Source organism: Salvelinus alpinus, chromosome 31 (genome assembly GCF_045679555.1).
Source record: "Salvelinus alpinus chromosome 31, SLU_Salpinus.1, whole genome shotgun sequence".
NCBI classification, from domain to species: domain Eukaryota; kingdom Metazoa; phylum Chordata; class Actinopteri; order Salmoniformes; family Salmonidae; genus Salvelinus; species Salvelinus alpinus.
In genome coordinates this window covers 38,031,712-38,056,857 of record NC_092116.1, presented here as the reverse complement: position 1 = coordinate 38,056,857, position 25,146 = coordinate 38,031,712, and the positions used below count along the sequence as shown (strand labels likewise).

Genomic DNA, 25,146 nt, shown 5'->3' with positions numbered 1-25,146 from the left:
GTCGTCAGCCTTCGAGATTCTGCAGGGAGCCAGGTTCTTTACTAAGTTGGACCTTCGTAACGCTTACCATCTCGTGCGCATCAGAGAGGGGGACGAGTGGAAAACGGCGTTTAACACTCCGTTAGGGCATTTTGAATACCGGGTTCTGCCGTTCGGTCTCGCTAATGCTCCAGCTGTCTTTCAGGCATTAGTTAATGATGTACTGAGAGACATGCTGAACATCTTTGTTTTCGTTTACCTTGACGATATCCTGATTTTTTCACCGTCACTCGAGATTCATGTTCAGCACGTTCGACGTGTACTCCAGCGCCTTTTAGAGAATTGTCTCTACGTGAAGGCTGAGAAGTGCGCCTTTCATGTCTCCTCTGTCACATTTCTCGGTTCTGTTATTTCCGCTGAAGGCATTCAGATGGATCCCGCTAAGGTCCAGGCTGTCAGCGATTGGCCCGTTCCTAAGTCACGTGTCGAGTTGCAGCGCTTTCTCGGTTTCGCTAATTTCTATCGGCGTTTCATTCGTAATTTCGGTCAAGTGGCTGCCCCTCTCACAGCTCTGACTTCTGTCAAGACGTGCTTTAAGTGGTCCGGTTCCGCCCAGGGAGCTTTTGATCTCCTCAAGAAGCGTTTTACATCCGCTCCTATCCTTGTTACTCCTGACGTCACTAAACAATTCATTGTCGAGGTTGACGCTTCAGAGGTGGGCGTGGGAGCCATTCTGTCCCAGCGCTTCCATTCTGACGATAAGGTCCATCCTTGCGCTTATTTTTCTCATCGCCTGTCGCCATCGGAACGCAACTATGATGTGGGTAACCGCGAACTGCTCGCCATCCGCTTAGCCCTAGGCGAATGGCGACAGTGGTTGGAGGGGGCGACCGTCCCTTTTGTCGTTTGGACTGACCATAAGAACCTTGAGTACATCCGTTCTGCCAAACGACTTAATGCACGTCAAGCTCGTTGGGCGTTGTTTTTCGCTCGTTTCGAGTTCGTGATTTCTTATCGCCCGGGGAATAAGAACACCAAGCCTGATGCCTTATCCCGTCTCTTTAGTTCTTCTGTGGCTTCTACCGACCCCGAGGGGATTCTCCCTGAAGGGCGTGTTGTCGGGTTGACTGTCTGGGGAATTGAGAGACAGGTAAAGCAAGCACTCACTCACACTGCGTCGCCGCGCGCTTGTCCTAGTAACCTTCTTTTCGTTCCTGTCTCTACTCGTCTGGCTGTTCTTCAGTGGGCTCACTCTGCCAAGTTAGCTGGCCACCCCGGCGTTCGGGGTACGCTTGCTTCTATTCGCCAGCGGTTTTGGTGGCCTACTCAGGAGCGTGACACGCGCCGTTTCGTGGCTGCTTGTTCGGACTGCGCGCAGACTAAGTCAGGTAACTCTCCTCCTGCCGGTCGTCTCAGACCGCTTCCCATTCCTTCTCGACCATGGTCTCACATCGCCTTAGACTTTATTACCGGTCTGCCTTCGTCTGCGGGGAAGACTGTGATTCTTACGGTTGTCGATAGGTTCTCTAAGGCGGCACATTTCATTCCCCTCGCTAAGCTTCCTTCCGCTAAGGAGACGGCACAAATCATCATTGAGAATGTGTTCAGAATTCATGGCCTCCCGTTAGACGCCGTTTCAGACAGAGGCCTGCAATTCACGTCACAGTTTTGGAGGGAGTTCTGTCGTTTGATTGGTGCTTCCGTCAGTCTCTCTTCCGGTTTTCATCCCCAGTCTAACGGTCAAGCAGAAAGGGCCAATCAGACGATTGGTCGCATATTACGCAGCCTTTCTTTTCGAAACCCTGCGTCTTGGGCAGAACAGCTCCCCTGGGCAGAATACGCTCACAACTCGCTTCCTTCGTCTGCTACCGGGCTATCTCCGTTTCAGAGTAGTCTTGGGTACCAGCCTCCTCTGTTCTCGTCCCAGCTCGCCGAGTCCAGCGTTCCCTCCGCTCAGGCTTTTGTCCAACGTTGTGAGCGCACCTGGAGGAGGGTCAGGTCTGCACTTTGCCGTTACAGGGCGCAGACTGTGAGAGCCGCCAATAAACGTAGGATTAAGAGTCCTAGGTATTGTCGCGGTCAGAGAGTGTGGCTTTCCACTCGTAACCTTCCCCTTACGACAGCTTCTCGCAAGTTGACTCCGCGGTTCATTGGTCCGTTCCGTGTCTCTCAGGTCGTCAATCCTGTCGCTGTGCGACTGCTTCTTCCGCGACATCTTCGTCGCGTCCACCCTGTCTTCCATGTCTCCTGTGTCAAGCCTTTTCTTCGCGCCCCCGTTCGTCTTCCCTCCCCCCCCCCCCCGTCCTTGTCGAGGGCGCACCTATTTACAAGGTACGGAAGATCATGGACATGCGTTCTCGGGGACGTGGTCACCAGTACTTAGTGGATTGGGAGGGTTACGGTCCTGAGGAGTAGAGTTGGGTTCCATCTCGGGACGTGCTGGACCGTTCGTTGATTGATGATTTCCTCCGTTGCCGCCAGGGTTCCTCCTCGAGTGCGCCAGGAGGCGCTCGGTGAGTGGGGGGGTACTGTCATGTTTTGTCATTGATTATCATGTCTTGTCCCTGTGCTTCCCTTCTATTCGTTTCCCTCTGCTGGTCTTATTAGGTTCTTTCCCTCTTTCTATCCTCTCTCTCCCCCTCCCTCTCTCCCTCTCTCGCTCTCTCTCTCTATCGTTCCGTTCCTGCTCCCAGCTGTTCCTCATTCTCCTAACTACCTCATTTACTCTTTCACACCTGTCCCCTATTTTGCCCTCTGATTAGAGTCCCTATTTCTCCCTCTGTTTTCCGCTTCTGTCCTTGTCGGATCCTTGTTTGATGTTTGCTGTTCTGTGTCCTTGTTCCGCCCTGTCGTGTTTTTGCCTTCTTCAGATGCTGCGTGTGAGCAGGTGTCTATGTCAGCTACGGCCTGTGCCTTCCCGAAGCGACCTGCAGTCTGTGGTCGCGTCTCCAGTCGTTCCTCTCTACTGACGAGAGGATTTCAGTTTTCCTGTTTTGTATTTACCTAAGATAATATCCAGGAGTATCGTTTTTGTTTAAGACTGGAATAAAGACTCTGTTTCTGTTAAGTCGCTTTTGGGTCCTCATTCACCAGCATAACATTTATATGGGGTATTGTAGCAATGTCTTCATATTGCATAGATACATTGCAGATATTAACACATATAGATATTAACGCATATAGATATTAAACCATATAGATATTAAACCTTACAGATATTTAACTATATAGATATTAAACTATATAGATATTAAACCATATAGATATTAAACCTTACAGATATTTAACTATATAGATATTAAACTATATAGATATCAAACTTTACAGATATTAAACTATATAGATATTAAACTATATAGATATTAAACTTTACAGATATTAAACTATATAGATATTAAACTATATAGATTTTAAAATATATAGATATTAAACCACATAGATATTAAACTATATAGATATTAAACTATATAGATATTAAACTATATAGATATTAACCTATACAGATAATAAACTATATAGATATTAAACTATATAGATATTAAACCACATAAATATTAAACCATGTAGATATTAAACCATATAGATATTAAACTATATAGATATTAAACTATATAGACATTAAACTATATAGATATTAACCTATACAGATAATAAACTATATAGATATTAAACCATATAGATACAGTTGAAGTCGGAAGTTTACATAAATCTTAGGCAAATAGATTTCAACTCAGCTGTTCACATTTGACACCTAATTCTAGTAAAAACTCCCTGTCGTAAGTCAGCTGGGATGTGCAGTACAAAGTACAATCTTTGTCTCCATGTGCAGTTGCAAACAGTAGTCTGGCTTTTTTATGGCGGCGGTTTTGTAGAAACCGTGGCTTCTTCCTTGCTGATTATGTCGATTTAGGACTCGTTTTACTGTGGATATAGATACTTTTGTACCTGTTTCCTCCAGCATCTTCACAAGGTCCTTTGCTGTCTGTTCATCTCAAGGAGACAGAACGCGTCTCCTTCCTGAGCGGTATGACGGCTGCGTGGTCCCATGGTGTTTATACTTGCATACTATTGTTTGTACATATGAACGTGGTACCTTCAGGCGTTTGGAAATTGCTCCCAAGGATGAACCAGAGGTCTTGGCTGATTTCTTTTGATTTTCCCATGATGTCAAGCAAAGAAGCACTAAGTTTGAAGGTAGGCCTTGAAATACATCCACAGGTACACCTCCAATTGACTCAAAATATGTCAATTAGCCTAACAGAAGTTTCTAAAGCCATGACCTAATTTTCTGGAATTTTCCAAGCTGTTCAAAGGCACAGTCAACTTAGTTTATGTTATCTTCTGACCCACTGGAATTGTGATGCAGTGAATAATAAGTGAAATAGTCTGTCTGTAAGCATTTGTTGAAAAATTACTAGTGTCATGGGCAAAGTAGATGTCCTAACCGACTTACTAAAACTATATTTTGTTAACAAGAAATTTGTGGAGTGTTTGAAAAACGACTTTTAATGACTCCAACCTAAGTGTATGTAAACTTCCGACTTCAACTGCATTAAACCACGTAGATATAAAAAATATAGATATCAACTATATAGATATTAAACTATATAAATATAAAACTATACAACCATTAAACTATATATATTTTATACTATATAGATATCAAACCATATAAAGATTAAACCAGATAGATATTAAACCAGATAGATATTAAACCAGATAGATATTAAACCATATAGATATTAAACTATATAGATATTAAACCATATAGATATTAAACCATATATAGATATTAAACCATATAGATATTAAACCATATAGATATTAAACTATATAGATATTAAACCATATAGATATTCAACTTTAAGATATTAAACCATATAGATATTAAACCATATAGATATTCAACTATAAAGATATCAAACTATATAGATATTAAACTATATAGATATTAAACCATATATATACTAAACCATATAGATATTAAATTATATAGATATTAAACCATATATATATTAAACCATACAGATATTAAACCATATATTAAATGAACCATATATATGTTAAACCATATAGATATTAAATTATATAGATAGTTAACCATACATACTGTATATTAAACTGTATAGATATTAAACCAAACAGATTTTAACATATTGATATTTAACTGTACAGATATGAAACAATAATGATATTAAAACATAGATAGATATTTTTCAACTCACAGAGAATTAGACAGATGTTAAACTACACATTTATTAAACCGTACAGATATGAAACTATACAGATATTAAACCATATAGACATTAAACCATACAGATATTAAACCTTATAGATATTAAAATATACATATATTAAATTATGTTGACATTAAACCATTCAGATATTAAACCATACAGATATTAAACTACACATGTATTAAACCTTACAGATTTTAAATTGATATCTAGACTTTGAACCATATATATATATATATTAAACTGTATATATGTTAAACCATTTAGATAATATTCAACAGAGTAGAAGACAGGTCCGTTCCATCTCAACGTGCTGATCACTAACTCTCTCTAAACTCTAGTGACCACTTCTGCTCTCTACCCATCTCTACTTCCTCTCTGCTGAGGACTGAGAGGTGTGAAAGATGTGTGTGACATATGGAGTGGGCCTAGAGAGAAGAGATACACAGAGAGACAGAGAAAGAGAGACTGAGAGTAACAGTGAGAGAGAGATGGAGAGATAGGGAGATATAGAGATAAACAGAGACACGGAGAGAGAAGAGAGATAGAGACAGAGACAGAGACAGAGAGGCATTGCAGGTAGCCTAGTGGTGAGAGCATTGGACTAGTAACTTAAAGGTTGCAAGATTGAATCCCCGAGCTGAGAAGGTACAAATATTTCGTTCTGCCCCTGAACAAGGCAGTTAACCCACTGTTCCTAGGCCGTCATTGTAAATAAGAATTTGTTCTTAACTGACTTGCCTAGTTAAATAGAGACAGAGAAAGACATGGAGAAGAGAGCCAGACAGACAGGGAGACACACACAGAGAGAGATAGACAGAGAGCGAGTGCGAGGTCTCGGGTCCGCTCACCAACCAAGAATTAACAAAATGGGACAAACATCAAATTGAGACTCTGCATGCAGAATTCTGCAAAAACATCCTCTGTGTACAACGTAAAACAACAAATAATGCATGCAGAGCAGAATTAGGCCAATTCACAGGCATTTTTCAAAATCCAGAAAAGAGACGTTAAATTCTACAACCACCTTAAAAGGAAGCAATTCTCAAACCTTCCCTAACAAAGCCATCACCTACAGAGAGATTAACCTAGAGAAGAGTCCTCTAAGCAAGCTGTCCCTGGGGCTCTGTTCACAAACACAAACAGACCCCACAGATCCCCAGGACAGCAACACAATTAGACCCAACCCAATATTAAGGAAAGCTTTGACTATGTACAGACTTGTGAGCATAACCTTGCTATTGAGAAAGGCTGCCTGGCTCTCAAGAGAAGACTATCTATGTGCATATTGAGGTGGACTACAACCCATATTTATGTTTATTTATTTTTACCATTTGCATATAAAATTACATTTGAAATGTCTTTATTCTTTTTTAACTCCTAATGTTTATTGTACATTTTTTATTGTTTATTTCACTTTTGTTTGTCTATTTCACTTGCTTTGGCAATGTAAACATATGGTTCAACAAAGCCCCTTTAATTAAATTAAATTGAGCAGATGAGTTCTTGAATTTTTCAACATGTTTTTACAATTTTTTTTATTTAAAGTTCGATAAACTTGCTCTGACAAACCAACGACTAGCAAATGAAGCACAACAGAAACCTAAAAACACCATCCAACCTGAACCTAGAACTGATTGAGTAATGTTTAGTCTGAAGTTACTTTTAAAATCCAAGAAGAATACATTACAATGATACATTTGATCTTATAAGGACTGAATACTAAGTTAAGGCTACCAAGCTTGCTAGGACAGAACAGATCTGGTTGCAACTTCTATTAGCACTGAGGTGTGAAGTGAGAGGTGTCAAAGTGCCCTTGAGCAGGAGAGTTTCACAGCCACCAGTGCTATATGGGGGGTTGTGTCAAAGTGCCCTTGAGCAGTTTCACACTCAGTGTGTTCTTCTGTTTCTCAGCTTTAATATTGCAGATAGAATGTGGCTTCTGTCAATGTATTTATCATTTTCAATCCCCCACATATATATTTGTTGTATATTTTCCTTTATTATTTTCTCCTAACCCTACCACCCCTCCCCTAATTGAAGTAAACTAATGGACAACAACACTTCTTCTCCTTCCAGCTTATACACACTATATACATTTTACGGTCACTCTATATTTTACAATTGTTATCTTTTGTTTGTTTCAAGTACCCTCAACCCCTCCCATCTATCTCTGAAGAGTTTTCAATTTGTGTCTCTACCCATCACCCTCTCCAGTGTTGTCCATGTCTCTCTCCAGCACCATCTCCAGTGTTGTCCATGTCTCTCTCCATCACCATCTCCAGTGTTGTCCATGTCTCTACCCATCACCATCTCCAGTGTTGTCCATGTCTCTCTCCAGCACCATCTCCAGTGTTGTCCATGTCTCTACCCATCACCATCTCCAGTGTTGTCCATGTCTCTCTCCAGCACCATCCCCAGTGTTGTCCATGTCTCTACCCATCACCATCTCCAGTGTTGTCCATGTCTCTCTCCAGCACCATCTCCAGTGTTGTCCATGTCTCTACCCATCACCATCTCCAGTGTTGTCCATGTCTCTCTCCGGCACCATCTCCAGTGTTGTCCATGCCTCTCTCATCACCATCTCCAGTGTTATCCATGTCTCTCTCCAGCACCATCTCCAGTGTTGTCCATGTCTCTCTCCGTTACCATCTCCAGTGTTGTCGATGTCTCTCTCCATCACCATCTCCAGTGTTGTCCATGTCTCTACCCATCACCATCTCCAGTGTTGTCCATGTCTCTACCCATCACCATCTCCAGTGTTGTCCATGCCTCTCTCATCACCATCTCCAGTGTTATCCATGTCTCTCTCCAGCACCATCTCCAGTGTTGTCCATGTCTCTCGCCGTTACCATCTCCAGTGTTGTCCATGTCTCTCCAGCACCATCTCCAGTGTTGTCCATGTCTCTACCCATCACCATCTCCAGTGTTGTCCATGTCTCTCTCCATCACCATCTCCAGTGTTGTCCATGTCTCTCCATCACCATCTCCAGTGTTGTCCATGTCTCTACCCATCACCATCTCCAGTGTTGTCCATGTCTCTACCCATCACCATCTCCAGTGTTGTCCATGTCTCTCTCCAGCACCATCTCCAGTGTTGTCCATGTCTCTCTCCAGCACCATTTCCAGTGTTGTCCATGTCTCTACCCATCACCATCTCCAGTGTTGTCCATGTCTCTACCCATCACCATCTCCAGTGTTGTCCATGTCTCTACCCATCACCATCTCCAGTGTTGTCCATGTCTCTCTCCAGCACCATCTCCAGTGTTGTCCATGTCTCTCCATCACCATCTCCAGTGTTGTCCATGTCTCTCTCCATCACCTTCTCCAGTGTTGTCCATGTCTCTGCCCATCACCATCTCCAGTGTTGTCCATGTCTCTACCCATCACCGTCTCCAGTGTTGTCCATTTCTCTCTCCATCACCATCTCCAGTGTTGTCCATGTCTCTCTCCAGCACCATCTACAGTGTTGTCCATGTCTCTCTCCATCACCATCTCCAGTGTTGTCCATGTCTCTCTCCAGCACCATCTCCAGTGTTGTCCATTTCTCTCTCCATCACCATCTCCAGTGTTGTCCATGTCTCTCTCCAGCACCATCTCCAGTGTTGTCCATGTCTCTCTCCATCACCATCTCCAGTGTTGTCCATGTCTCTCTCCAGCACCATCTCCAGTGTTGTCCATGTCTCTCTCCATCACCATCTCCAGTGTTGTCCATGTCTCTCTCCAGCACCATCTCCAGTGTTGTCCATTTCTCTCTCCATCACCATCTCCGGTGTTGTCCATGTCTCTCTCCAGCACCATCTCCAGTGTTGTCCATGTCTCTACCCATCACCATCTCCAGTGTTGTCCATGTCTCTCTCCAGCACCATTTCCAGTGTTGTCCATGTCTCTACCCATCACCATCTCCAGTGTTGTCCATGTCTCTCTCCAGCACCATCTCCAGTGTTGTCCATGTCTCTACCCATCACCATCTCCAGTGTTGTCCATGTCTCTCTCCAGCACCATCTCCAGTGTTGTCCATGTCTCTACCCATCACCATCTCCACTGTTGTCCATGTCTCTACCCATCACCATCTCCACTGTTGTCCATGTCTCTACCCATCACCATCTCCAGTGTTGTCCATGTCTCTCTCCAGCACCATCTCCAGTGTTGTCCATGTCTCTCTCCATCACCATCTCCAGTGTTGTCCATGTCTCTCTCCATCACCATCCCAGTGTTGTCCATGTCTCTCCAGCACCATCTCCAGTGTTGTCCATGTCTCACTCCATCACCATCTCCAGTGTTGTCCATGTCTCTCTCCATCACCATCCCAGTGTTGTCCATGTCTCTCTCCAGCACCATCTCCAGTGTTGTCCATGTCTCTACCCAGCACCAGCTCCAGTGTTGTCCATGTCTCTCCAGCACCATCTCCAGTGTTGTCCATGTCTCTCCAGCACCATCTCCAGTGTTGTCCATGTCTCTCCAGCACCATCTCCAGTGTTGTCCATGTCTCTCCAGCACCATCTCCAGTGTTGTCCATGTCTCTCCAGCACCATCTCCAGTGTTGTCCATGTCTCTCTCCATCACCATCTCCAGTGTTGTCCATGTCTCTACCCATCACCATCTCCAGTGTTGTCCATGTCTCTCTCCATCACCATCTCCAGTGTTGTCCATGTCTCTCTCCATCACCATCTCCAGTGTTGTCCATGTCTCTCTCCATCACCATCCCAGTGTTGTCCATGTCTCTCCAGCACCATCTCCAGTGTTGTCCATGTCTCTCTCCATCACCATCTCCAGTGTTGTCCATGTCTCTCTCCATCACCATCTCCAGTGTTGTCCATGTCTCTCTCCATCACCATCCCAGTGTTGTCCATGTCTCTCCAGCACCATCTCCAGTGTTGTCCATGTCTCTACCCAGCACCATCTCCAGTGGTGTCCATGTCTCTCCAGCACCATCTCCAGTGTTGTCCATGTCTCTCCAGCACCATCTCCAGTGTTGTCCATGTCTCTCCAGCACCATCTCCAGTGTTGTCCATGTCTCTCCAGCACCATCTCCAGTGTTGTCCATGTCTCTCTCCATCACCATCTCCAGTGTTGTCCACGTCTCTACCCATCACCATCTCCAGTGTTGTCCATGTCTCTCTCCATCACCATCTCCAGTGTTGTCCATGTCTCTCTCCATCACCATCTCCAGTGTTGTCCATGTCTCTCTCCATCACCATCCCAGTGTTGTCCATGTCTCTCCAGCACCATCTCCAGTGTTGTCCATGTCTCTCTCCATCACCATCTCCAGTGTTGTCCATGTCTCTCCCCATCACCATCTCCAGTGTTGTCCATGTCTCTCTCCATCACCATCCCAGTGTTGTCCATGTCTCTCCAGCACCATCTCCAGTGTTGTCCATGTCTCTACCCAGCACCATCTCCAGTGTTGTCCATGTCTCTCCAGCACCATCTCCAGTGTTGTCCATGTCTCTCCAGCACCATCTCCAGTGTTGTCCATGTCTCTCCAGCACCATCTCCAGTGTTGTCCATGTCCCTCCAGCACCATCTCCAGTGTTGTCCATGTCTCTCTCCAGCACCATCTCCAGTGTTGTCCATGTCTCTACAGCACCATCTCCAGTGTTGTCCATGTCCCTCCAGCACCATCTCCAGTTGTTTTCTTTCTCCAACTGCTGGTCTCCCATTCCATCTCCAGCAGTCCCAGTGTTGTCCATGTCTCTACCCAGGCTGCTGTGTAGTCTACTGGTGGGGTCTCCCTACCTGCTGGTGACCATCATACTGCTGGTGAAATGCTGCAGGAGCACGACTCAAGGTGAGATCCTGGGTTTATACAGGATCACCTCAATCCAACAGAATACCTGCTGTAAATCAGAAGTATATCACAATGACTGACAATACTGCACTAATTCTGATTGAACCATGTTGTAAAGTGTTGATAACTGGCTCTGATTGAACCATGTTGTAAAGTGTTGATAACTGTATCTCTGATTGAACCATGTGGTAAAGTGTTGATAACTGTATCTCTGATTGAACCATGTTGTAAAGTGTTGATAACTGTATCTCTGATTGAACCATGTTGTAAAGTGTTGATAACTGTATCTCTGATTGAACCATGTTGTAAAGTGTTGATAACTGTATCTCTGATTGAACCATTTGTAAAGTGTTGATAACTGTAGCTCTGATTGAACCATGGTGTAATGTGTTGATAACTGTAGCTCTGATTGAACCATGTTGTAATGTGTTGATAACTGTAGCTCTGATTGAACCATGTTGTAATGTGTTGATAACTGTAGCTCTGATTGAACCATGTTGTAATGTGTTGATAACTGTAGCTCTGATTGAACCATGTTGTAATGTGTTGATAACTGTAGCTCTGATTGAACCATGTTGTAATGTGTTGATAACTGTAGCTCTGATTGAACCATGTTGTAAAGTGTTGATAACTGTATCTCTGATTGAACCATGTTGTAAAGTGTTAATAACTTCCTCTGATTGAACCATGTTGTAAAGTGTTGATAACTGTAGCTCTGATTGAACCATGTTGTAAAGTGTTTAACTGTATCTCTGATTGAACCATGTTGTAAAGTGTTGATAACTGTAGCTCTGATTGAACCATGTTGTAAAGTGTTTAAATGTAGCTCTGATTGAACCATGTTGTAAAGTGGTGATAACTGTATCTCTGATTGAACCATGTTGTAAAGTGTTGATAACTGTATCTCTGATTGAACCATGTTGTAAAGTGTTGATAACTGTATCTCTGATTGAACCATGTTGTAAAGTGTTGATAACTGTAGCTCTGATTGAACCATGTTGTAAAGTGTTGATAACTGTATCTCTGATTGAACCATGTTGTAAAGTGTTGATAACTGTATCTCTGATTGAACCATGTTGTAAAGTGTTGATAACTGTAGCGCTGATTGAACCATGTTGTAAAGTGTTGATAACTGTAGCTCTGATTGAACCATGTTGTAAAGTGTTGATAACTGTCTGTTTAGGTGAAACCAGGGTACCCAGGAAGACACACCAAGACCAATTAGGTGAGTTTCTACCTTACATCACAACATCTGCAGCGGCACAATATGGTTTTCTGAACACAGTGTGTACTATATTATGTACCTCTTAGTAGAAGTAGATAGTATGATGGATTAGAGTCAACTACCACAATATGGTATTCTGAACACAGTGTGTACTATATTATATTACCTCTTAGTAGAAGTAGAAAGTAGAATGGATTAGAGTCAACTATCACAATATGTAATGTAACTGATATGAATTCATGCATTTAGGAGTAAATAGCCCAGTTATTGATAAAGAGTAAATATCCCTGGTATTGATGAGGAGAGTAAATACCCCTGGTATTGATGAGGAGAGTAAATAGCCCTGGTATTGATGAGGAGAGTAAATAGCCCTGGTATTGATGAGGAGAGTAAATATCCCTGGTATTGATGAGGAGAGTAAATAGCCCTGGTATTGATGAGGAGAGTAAATAGCCCTGGTATTGATGGGGAGAGTAAATATCCCTGGTATTGATGAGGAGAATAAATAGCCCTGGTATTGATGAGGAGAGTAAATATCCCTGGTATTGATGAGGAGAGTAAATAGCCCTGGTATTGATGAAGAGTAAATATCCCTGGTATTGATGAGGAGAGTAAATATCCCTGGTATTGATGAGGAGAGTAAATAGCCCTGGTATTGATGAGGAGAGTAAATAGCCCTGGTATTGATGAGAAGAGTAAATATCCCTGGTATTGATGAGGAGAGTAAATATCCCTGGTATTGATGAGGAGAGTAAATAGCCCTGGTATTGATAAAGAGTAAATATCCCTGGTATTGATGAGGAGAGTAAATAGCACAGTTATTGATAAAGAGTAAATATCCCTGGTATTGATGAGGAGAGTAAATAGCCCTGGTATTGATAAAGAGTAAATATCCCTGGTATTGATGAGGAGAGTAAATATCCCTGGTATTGATGAGGAGAGTAAATAGCACAGGTATTGTTGAGGAGTAAATATCCCAGGTATTGATGAGGAGAGTAAATAGCACAGGTATTGTTGAGGAGTAAATATCCCTGGTATTGATGAGGAGAGTAAATAGCACAGGTATTGTTGAGGAGTAAATATCCCTGGTATTGATGAGGAGAGTAAATAGCACAGGTATTGTTGAGGAGTAAATATCCCAGGTATTGATGAGGAGAGTAAATAGCCCTGGTATTGATGAGGAGAGTAAATATCCCTGGTATTGATGAGGAGGGTAAATAGCACAGTTATTGATAAAGAGTAAATATCCCTGGTATTGATGAGGAGAGTAAATAGCCCTGGTATTGTTGAGGAGTAAATATCCCTGGTATTGATGAGGAGAGTAAATAGCCCTGGTATTGATGAGGAGAGTAAATATCCCTGGTATTGATGAGGAGAGTAAATAGCCCTGGTATTGTTGAGGAGTAAATATCCCTGGTATTGATGAGGAGAGTAAATATCCCAGTTATTGATAAAGAGTAAATATCCCTGGTATTGATGAGGAGAGTAAATAGCCCTGGTATTGATGAGGAGAGTAAATAGCCCTGGTATTGATGAGGAGAGTAAATAGCCCTGGTATTGATGAGGAGAGTAAATATCCCTGGTATTGATGAGGAGAGTAAATATCCCTGGTATTGATGAGGAGAGTAAATAGCCCTGGTATTGATAAAGAGTAAATATCCCTGGTATTGATGAGGAGAGTAAATAGCACAGTTATTGATAAAGAGTAAATATCCCTGGTATTGATGAGGAGAGTAAATAGCCCTGGTATTGATAAAGAGTAAATATCCCTGGTATTGATGAGGAGAGTAAATATCCCTGGTATTGATGAGGAGAGTAAATAGCCCTGGTATTGATAAAGAGTAAATATCCCTGGTATTGATGAGGAGAGTAAATAGCACAGTTATTGATAAAGAGTAAATATCCCTGGTATTGATGAGGAGAGTAAATAGCCCTGGTATTGATAAAGAGTAAATATCCCTGGTATTGATGAGGAGAGTAAATATCCCTGGTATTGATGAGGAGAGTAAATAGCACAGGTATTGTTGAGGAGTAAATATCCCAGGTATTGATGAGGAGAGTAAATAGCACAGGTATTGTTGAGGAGTAAATATCCCTGGTATTGATGAGGAGAGTAAATAGCACAGGTATTGTTGAGGAGTAAATATCCCTGGTATTGATGAGGAGAGTAAATAGCACAGGTATTGTTGAGGAGTAAATATCCCAGGTATTGATGAGGAGAGTAAATAGCCCTGGTATTGATGAGGAGAGTAAATATCCCTGGTATTGATGAGGAGAGTAAATAGCACAGTTATTGATAAAGAGTAAATATCCCTGGTATTGATGAGGAGAGTAAATAGCCCTGGTATTGTTGAGGAGTAAATATCCCTGGTATTGATGAGGAGAGTAAATAGCCCTGGTATTGATGAGGAGAGTAAATATCCCTGGTATTGATGAGGAGAGTAAATAGCCCTGGTATTGTTGAGGAGTAAATATCCCTGGTATTGATGAGGAGAGTAAATATCCCAGTTATTGATAAAGAGTAAATATCCCTGGTATTGATGAGGAGAGTAAATAGCCCTGGTATTGATGAGGAGAGTAAATAGCCCTGGTATTGATGAGGAGAGTAAATAGCACAGGTATTGATAAGGAGTAAATTGCCCTGGTATTGATAATTAGTAAATAGCCCTGGTATTGATAATTAGTACATAGCCCTGGTATTGATAAGGGAGAACTGGACATAAGCAGGAGCCTCATTGGAAGTAATTTGATAGGATTCTAAGTAGCACAGTATTGACTAGTAAATCATCTGATATGATTTACATTTCTAAGTGGTTCTGTATTGGATAAGTAAATACATGGCCACACTGATGAACTACTTCTGTGTTGAACAGGTGATCATGTTGAAGAAGAGGGAGGCTGAGATCACCTGATCACCATAACAACCATCAGAATGGAACTCATGGAATTCTAATATAGAACTGTGAGTCACAATGCTGTATGTTGTTACATTGTAGCTCCACCTGCTGGAACAATAGTGGCATTTGATCAAATGTGATCTATTAACTGATACATGTATTATTCTGATTGGAATGTGTTTTAATATAATGTGTGTTGTATTATTCATTCAGCAGCTTTAACATCAGTCATATACTGGTCATATACTGTATAGCATTATGGTTGATACATTGTAAATGCCTTCACTTTTCATGTCTATACAGATCAACTGATAGATGTTGAGGTTCAGTCATTATTGTTACAGGTTCAGTATAATGTCATCATTATTTGATTTAAACATAACTAATGTAGGCCTATTGTTTTATTGTGGTTTTGTGCAAAACCATTTTTTTTTTATTAATCATCCTGGTAAGATATTGCTTTTGTCTTTGTATCATATAGAATTAAATAAATGATTTTCCTCAACCATGTAGCCTGTTTTTTAATCTGTTCTGAATGACATCAAAACAACTCAATTTTTTAATTCATTCACTTCCCTTTAATTATCTTCTAAATACTCCATTCCAGGTTTCCCCTACAGCCCCCAGGGCCTTGAGTATCTTCTAAATACTCCATTCCAGGTTTCCCCTACAGCCCCCAGGGCCTTGAGTATCTTCTAAAAGCTCCATTCCAGGTTTCCCCTACAGCCCCCAGGGCCTTGAGTATCTTCTAAATACTCCATTCCAGGTTTCCCCTACAGCCCCCAGGGCCTTGAGTATCTTCTAAATACTCCATTCCAGGTTTCCCCTACAGCCCCCAGGGCCTTAAGTATCTTCTAAATACTCCATTCCAGGTTTCCTCTACAGCCTCCAGGGCCTTGAGTATCTTCTAAATACTCCATTCCAGGTTCCCCCTACAGCCCCCAGGGCCTTGAGTATCTTCTAAATACTCCATTCAGGGTTTCCCCTACAGCCCCCAGGGCCTTGAGTATCTTCTAAATACTCCATTCCATGTTTCCCCTACAGTCCTCAGTCATTTCTGCCATACTGCTCACAACTATCTAGTCAACAACTGACTGTGAAAGTCACATTTATTTCATATGATCAATGTTCTTGGCACATCCCAAGTTGTTGTAAATGAAATATTTACTACAGCCTACTTGTTGCCCAGTGGCCATTTTAGCTGTAAATCTTGGTGGGTCAAGGTACTTTTTTTCTTCTTCATGCCAACAAAGCCACTACACAACACAACACTAAACAAAACATTAACTGCACTATAATGGTGACAAACGGTGTCCACAAACTATTAGTGCCTACATAAAGCTGTCCCAACAGCAGAGCCTTCTTTTCAGCACCATGGAGTGACTCCTTACCTCCGCTACCCCTGAGCCTCAGAGGAGCCTTGTCTGACAGCAAAACAGTTCATTCAGCCTCATTTACTGCCGTTTTAAAAACACAGCTGATATGGCTGACTTGTTTAAACAAATGTGGTTTCTACGGACAATTGAGATGAACAAACTATGGCATAAGGGAACGATGAGTGGATAAGAGGCAGTGGTAATTTTGATTAAGACAATGAGTAAGCTGAGAAGTCCGTAGTCAATATAACTATCTGTTCAGCACTTTGAAATGTACAGCGACAGAATCCAGAACATGGGCTGTTCTTAGTGTTCTCCTTGAACACCAAATCAGAACTGTAGGATAAATAAAGGGGGCATATAAGCAGACAATGAAAGCTCTTACAATATTTGATGATGGCATTTCTCTAAAACAGGCTATAGGCTACATGTGCACCACCAAGTCAGAACAGTAGGCTAAATTATGATGCGGAAAGGGACCAAATTATTTGGGTGAGGAACATGGGCTACTAACAGCTTACTACCCAACATACACTTAATATTACTTTCTTAGCTACAGTATACATACCTACCTGGCATATTACATCATTTATGCAGTAGCATACAAAAACATTTTTGGGGGTGGCATGGCAATCCTTCTTGTGGGCAAATTTTCATACCTGTCTTTCTCTGGATTTATGGTGCTTTGAAGACAACTGGGAACTCTGAAAAAAGACAAGGTCGAATCATGACGTAAGTTATCTTCAGGTCAGAGCTCTAGAAAGAGGCCATAGTTCCCGAATTGGAATTAGATTTTGAAAGTATGATGTTGAAATGATCAGTCCAATCAAAGCTACGGTAGATATAACGTGATTTGATGTAATTTTATCTGTGGTCAATGACCTTGAGCCTTCTTGGATGGCCACTTCTAATGTAAATCTATGGCAGCACCCAAGAGGCTTGAACTTTCTAGCTCTCTGTAGATTTTGCGGTGACGTTGTGTCACCATGAGTGACAGAACACTGAGCTAATCACGTCGCAACTACAGAACATTCTACGTATAATGTAGAATGTAATGTAATATCCTATGTTCTGCTGGCTGCCCCACCACCACAGAAAGCACTGAGCTAGGCTGCCCCACCACCACAGAAAGCACTGAGCTAGGCTGAAACACCTGCATTCTGGAGCTGCCTTAAGACAAACAAAGAGACCATGTTTGTATGTGGTTTTATTGACTGGCCTTCATGTCTTAAAGTAATGATGGACTGTTGTTTCTTTTTGCTTATTTGAGCTGTTCTTTCCATAATATGGAGTTGGTCTTTTACCAAATAGGGCTATATTCTGTATACCACCCATACCTTGTCACAACAAAACAATCAACACTGTTTCCATAAACACTGAGCAGACATTGTTGTCGGTGTCAGGAGAGGAGAGGAGAATGGCTGCCGTTTTACGGTCCCCTAACCACCATCATTAAGTTTGCTGACGACACAACGGTGGTAGGCCTGATCACCGACAACCATGAGACGGCCTATAGGGAGGAGGTCAGAGACCTGCAGTGTGGTGCCAGGACAACAACCTCTCCCTCAACGATGAGACAGCCTATAGGGAGGAGGTCAGAGACCTGACAGTGTGGTGCCAGGACAACAACCTCTCCCTCAACGATGAGACAGCCTATAGGGAGGAGGTCAGAGACCTGCAGTGTGGTGCCAGGACAACAACCTCTCCCTCAACGATGAGACAGCCTATAGGGAGGAGGTCAGAGACCTGCAGTGTGGTGCCAGGACAACAACCTCTCCCTCAACGATGAGACAGCCTATAGGGAGGAGGTCAGAGACCTGCAGTGTGGTGCCAGGACAACAACCTCTCCCTCAACGATGAGACAGCCTATAGGGAGGAGGTCAGAGACCTGGCAGGGTGGTACCAGGACAACAACCTCTCCTTCAACGATGAGACAGCCTATAGGGAGGAGGTCAGAGACCTGCAGTGTGGTGCCAGGACAACAACCTCCTTCAATGTGATCAAGACAAAGGAGATGATCGTGGACAAGGAGTTTCAAGTTCCTTGGTGTCCACATCACCAACAAACTGTAAGGTCCTAACACACCAAGACAGTCATCAAGAGGGCATGACAATAGCTTTTCCCCCTCAGGAGACTGAAAAGATTTGGCATGGGTCCCCAGATCCTCATAAAGTTCTACAGCTTAACCATCGAGAGCATCCTGACCGGTTGCATCACCGCCTGGTATGGAAGCTGATCGGCCTCCGACCGCAAGGCACTACAGAGGGTAGTGCGTACGGCCCAGTACATCACTGGAGGCAAGCTTCCTGCCATCAGGGACCTCTATACCAGGCGTTGTCAGAGGAAGGCCCAAAAAATGGTCAGAGACTCCAGTCATCAAGTCATAGACTGTCCTCCCTGCTACCACACGGTAAGCGGTACCGGAGCGCAAAGTCTGGGTCCCAAAGGCTCCTTAACAGCTTTTACCCCCAAGCCATAAGACTGCTGAAAAATGTATAAAATGGCCACCCGGACAATTACATTTGTTTTTGCGCTGCTGCTATTCACTGTTTATTATCTATGAATAGTCACTTTACCCCTACGTACATGTACACATTACCTCTAACCTGTACTACTGTTTATTATCTATATCATAATCACTTTACCCCTACCTACAGTATAAAATACCTGGTCTAACTTGTACTACTGTTTATTATCTATATATCATAGTCACTTTACACCTACCTACATGTACAAATACCTGGTCTAACCTGTACTACTACACTGCCATCTAGTGGACAAATCAGGATACAACACACAGAACACTGCCACCTAGTGGACAGATCAGGATACAACACATGGAGCACTGCCATCTAGTGGACACATGGAGCACTGCCATCTAGTGGACAAATCAGGATACAACACATGGAGAACTGCCATCTAGTGGACAAATCAGGATACAACTCATGGAACACTGCCATCTAGTGGACAGATCAGGATACAACACATGGAGCACTGCCATCTATTGTTTAAATCAGGATACAACACAAAGAACCTCCAGGTCTTGGAAGCTTTATTTGGCAAGTTGGCAACCATAAACTGGTGTTGCTCAAGATAAACACACAATGAAATTATAGTAAAATAGTTCCAGTTAGTGGTGTCTGTATGTTCTCATGATATACTAACTCTTGTTGTTGATAGATCCAGTCAGTCATGATAAACTGACTCTAACTCTGTTGTGGAAACTTCTCACCTCTCTGTTGCTGATGCTGTTGATGGTGGTCAAAACACGGCGTCTAAAGATAAGTGCGTTGGTGTGAAAAGTGAAGGAGGGAGAGAAAGGAGAAGTAAAGAGATGGACTGACAGGGTTGTGGTTATTCACCCCAACAGGTCTCTGTGTTCAATGTGTAGTTAGATCCATTTATAGACCCCGACATTATGACTGATAGGTACGTTCCATACAGACTAAAATAGACCTGCAGCAGAAAAGGAGGGGGGGGATGGGGGGGTACATGTCTGTACAACCTCAAACATCTACTGTTCTGAAACGTTTATTTATATATATATATATTATATTATAATATTATATTATATATGTATATAAAATATATAATATAATATCTCTCTCTATATAATATAATATATAATATAATATCTATCTCTCTGTCTCTCTATCTTTCTGTCTCTCTATCTCTGTCTCTCTCTCTGTCTCTATCTCTGTGTCTATCAATTCAATTCAATTCAATTTGCTTTATTGGCATGACGTAACAATGTACATTTTGCCAAAGCTTACTTTGGATATTTACAATATGGAAAATAATGAGAATCAAAATTGTCAACGGAACAGCAGTAAAAACAATAACCAAGTGTCAAAATAACCAAACATTCAACAATAACAAACAGTAGAGGACATGTGCAGGTTGATTGGTCTGTCAGACACTGTCCCTCAACTTATGGCAGGCACCAATGTAGTGCGTTGCCAACCCACAGCTCTCTGCGTCCTCCCCCAACAGGACGGGTAGCCTATCCTCATCAGAGAGGTTTTTGAAACCTTGAATAAGGGTTTCAAATTTGGGGAAAAGTCACTCTCTAATTGTTTTATATTTTTTACATTTTGTCAGGAAATTCAGCTCTGTCTCAGGTTCTGCTGTTGTGCAGTGGTTGCACAGCCTTTCCTCTACAGGGAGCCAGATTTTCCTGCGTCTACCCTTCTCAATGGCAAGGCTGTGCTCACTGAGCCTGTACTTTGTCAAGGTTTTTCTAAGGTTTTGATCAGTAACCATGGTCAAATATTTAGCCACGGTGTACTGTCGATTTAGGGCCAGATAGCACTGCATTTTGCTTTGTGTTTGTGCTTGTGTTTCCCAATAAGCAATATAGTTTTGTTTTGACTGTGTTGTAATTTGGTTTATTCTGATTGATTGGATGTTTTGGTCCTGAGGCTTCAGTGTGTTAGTAGAACAGGTTTGTGAACTCAGCCTCAGGACCAGCTGGATGAGGGAACTGAGGCTTCAGTGTGTTAGTAGAACAGGTTTGTGAACTCAGCCCCAGGACCAGCTGGATGAGGGGACTGAGGCTTCAGTGTGTTAGTAGATCAGGTTTGTGAACTCAGCCCCAGGACCAGCTGGATGAGGGGACTGAGGCTTCAGTGTGTTAGTAGAACAGGTTTGTGAACTCAGCCCCAGGACCAGCTGGATGAGGGGACTGAGGCTTCAGTGTGTTAGTAGAACAGGTTTGTGAACTCAGCCCCAGGACCAGCTGGATGAGGGGACTATTTTCTTTGCTCAACTCTTGGCATTGCAGGGCTTGGTAATGATATGAGAGGGGGTCACTGGATTTTAGATGTTTCCAAAACTTAATTGCTCTTATTTTAGTTTTTATTGTTATTGGATATATTGGATATTGGTCTAATTCTGCCCTGCATGCATTGTTTGTAGTTTTCCTCTGGACATGTAGGAGAATCTTACAGAACTCTGCATGCAGGGTTTTAATGGGGTGTTTGTCCCATTTGATGAAATCTTGTTTTGCAAGTGAATGATGAGAAACCCCACACCTCGCTGCCATAAAGTATGTCTCTCTCTCTCTCTCTCTCTCTCTCTCTCTCTCTCTCTCTCTCTCTCTCTCTCTCCTCTCTCTCTCTCTCTCTCTCTCCTCTCTCTCTCTCTCTCTCTCTCTCTCTCTCTCTCTCTCTCTCTCTCTCCTCTCTCTCTCTCTCTCTCTCTCTCTCCTCTCTCTCTCTCTCTCTCTCTCTCCTCTCTCTATCAGTCTCTCTCTCTGTCTGTCTGTCTGTCTGTCTGTCTGTCTGTCTGTCTGTCTGTCCGTCCGTCCGTCCGTCCGTCCGTCCGTCCGTCCGTCCGTCCGTCCGTCCGTCCGTCCGTCCGTCCGTCCGTCCGTCCGTCCGTCCCTCTCTCTCTCTCTCTCTCTCTCTCTCTCTCTCTCTCTCTCTCTCTCTCTCTCTCTCTCTCTCTCTCTCTCTCTCTCTCTCTCTCTCTCTCTCTCTCTCTGTCTCTGTCTGTCTCTCTCTCTCTGTCTCTCTCTCTTTCTGACTCAGTCTTTCTCTCTCTCTGTCACTCTCTGTCTCTGTCTCTCTGTCTGATGGACCAACATGCTACATCATTCATAACAAACACAACATGATACATAATTCATAACACAACATGCTACATCATTCATAACACAACATGCTATATCATTCATAACACAACATGCTACATCATTCATAACACAACATAATACATCATTCATAACAAACACAATATGCTACATCATTCATAACACAACATGCTACATCATTCATAACACAACATGTTACATCATTCATAACAAACACAACATGCTACATCATTCATAACAAACACAACATGCTACATCATTCATAACAAACACAACACGCTACATCATTCATAACACAACATGCTACATCATTCATAACACAACATGCTACATCATTCACAACAAACACAACATGCTACATCATTCATAACAAACACAACATGCTACATCATTCACAACAAACACAACATCTACATCATTCAAACACAACATGCTACATCATTCATAACAAACACAACATGTTACATCATTCACAACAAACACAACATGCTACATCATTCATAACAAACACAACATGCTACATCATTCATAACACAACATGCTACATCATTCATAACAAACACAACATGCTACATCATTCATAACAAACACAACACGCTACATCATTCATAACACAACATGTTACATCATTCAGAACACAACATGCTACATCATTCATAACACAACATGTTACATCATTCAGAACACAACATGCTACATCATTCATAACAAACACAACATGCTACATCATTCATAACACAACATGTTACATCATTCAGAACACAACATGCTACATCATTCATAACAAACACAACACGCTACATCATTCATAACATAACATGTTACATCATTCATAACAAACACAACATGCTACATCATTCATAACACAACATGTTACATCATTCATAACACAACATGCTACATCATTCATAACACAACATGATACATCATTCATAACACTACATGTTACATCATTCATAACACAACATGCTACATCATTCATAACACACACAACATGTTACATCATTCATAACACAACATGTTTCATCATTCATAACAAACACAACATGTTACATCATTTATAACACAACATGTTACATCATTCATAACAAACACAACATGCTACATCATTCATAACACAACATGTTACATCATTCATAACACAACATGCTACATCATTCATAACACAACATGCTACATCATTCATAACAAACACAACATGCTACATCATTCATAACACAACATGCTATATCATTCGTAATAATCACAACATGCTACATCATTCATAACACAACATGCTACATCATTCATAACATAACATGCTACATCATTCATAACATAACATGCTACATTATTCATAAAATTACATGCTACATCATTCATAACATAACATGCTACATCATTCATTACATAACATGCTACATCATTAATATTAACACAACATGTTACATCATTAATAACACAACATGCTACATCATTCATAACAAACACAACATGTTACATCATTTATAACACAACATGTTACATCATTCATAACAAACACAACATGCTACATCATTCATAACACAACATGCTACATCATTCATAACAAACACAACATGTTACATCATTCATAACAAACACAACATGCTACATCATTCATAACACAACATGCTACATCATTCATAACAAACACAACATGCTACATCATTCATAACACAACATGCTACATCATTCATAACACAACATGCTACATCATTCATAACACAACATGCTACATCATTCATAACACAACATGCTACATCATTCATAACAAACACAACATGCTACATCATTCATAACACAACATGCTACATCATTCATAACAAACACAACATGCTACATCATTCATAACAAACACAACATGTTACATCATTCACAACAAACACAACATGCTACATCATTCATAACAAACACAACATGCTACATCATTCATAACAAACACAACATGCTACATCATTCATAACAAACACAACATGCTACATCATTCATAACAAACACAACACGCTACATCATTCATAACACAACATGTTACATCATTCAGAACACAACATGCTACATCATTCATAACACAACATGTTACATCATTCAGAACACAACATGCTACATCATTCATAACAAACACAACACGCTACATCATTCATAACATAACATGTTAAATCATTCATAACAAACACAACATGCTACATCATTCATAACACAACATGTTACATCATTCATAACACAACATGCTACATCATTCATAACACAACATGATACATCATTCATAACACTACATGTTACATCATTCATAACACAACATGCTACATCATTCATAACACACACAACATGTTACATCATTCATAACACAACATGTTTCATCATTCATAACAAACACAACATGTTACATCATTTATAACACAACATGTTACATCATTCATAACAAACACAACATGCTACATCATTCATAACACAACATGTTACATCATTCATAACACAACATGCTACATCATTCATAACACAACATGCTACATCATTCATAACAAACACAACATGCTACATCATTCATAACACAACATGCTATATCATTCGTAATAATCACAACATGCTACATCATTCATAACACAACATGTTACATCATTTATAACACAACATGCTACATCATTCATAACACAACATGCTACATCATTCATAACACAACATGCTACATCATTCATAACATAACATGCTACATCATTCATAACACAACATGTTACATCATTCATAACACAACATGCTACATCATTCATAACACAACATGTTACATCATTTATAACACAACATGCTACATCATTCATAACAAACACAACATGTTACATCATTTATAACACAACATGTTACATCATTCATAACAAACACAACATGCTACATCATTCATAACACAACATGCTACATCATTCATAACAAACACAACATGTTACATCATTCATAACAAACACAACATGCTACATCATTCATAACACAACATGCTACATCATTCATAACACAACATGCTACATCATTCATAACACAACATGCTACATCATTCATAAC

General features: G+C 41.3%; 1 protein-coding gene and 1 long non-coding RNA gene across 3 annotated transcripts in view; both read left to right on the top strand.

Annotated features, from left to right (window-relative positions):
* The window catches only part of LOC139561635 (butyrophilin subfamily 3 member A2-like), a 1,433,431-nt gene that overhangs the window by 1,253,340 nt on the left and 154,945 nt on the right, over positions 1-25,146 (top strand). The gene's annotated exons all lie outside the window — the stretch shown is intronic.
* Positions 10,878-15,469, top strand: LOC139561647 (uncharacterized). Its single transcript, XR_011672175.1, has 3 exons — positions 10,878-11,007; positions 12,191-12,232; positions 15,106-15,469. It is a non-coding gene; the product is annotated as an uncharacterized lncRNA (long non-coding RNA).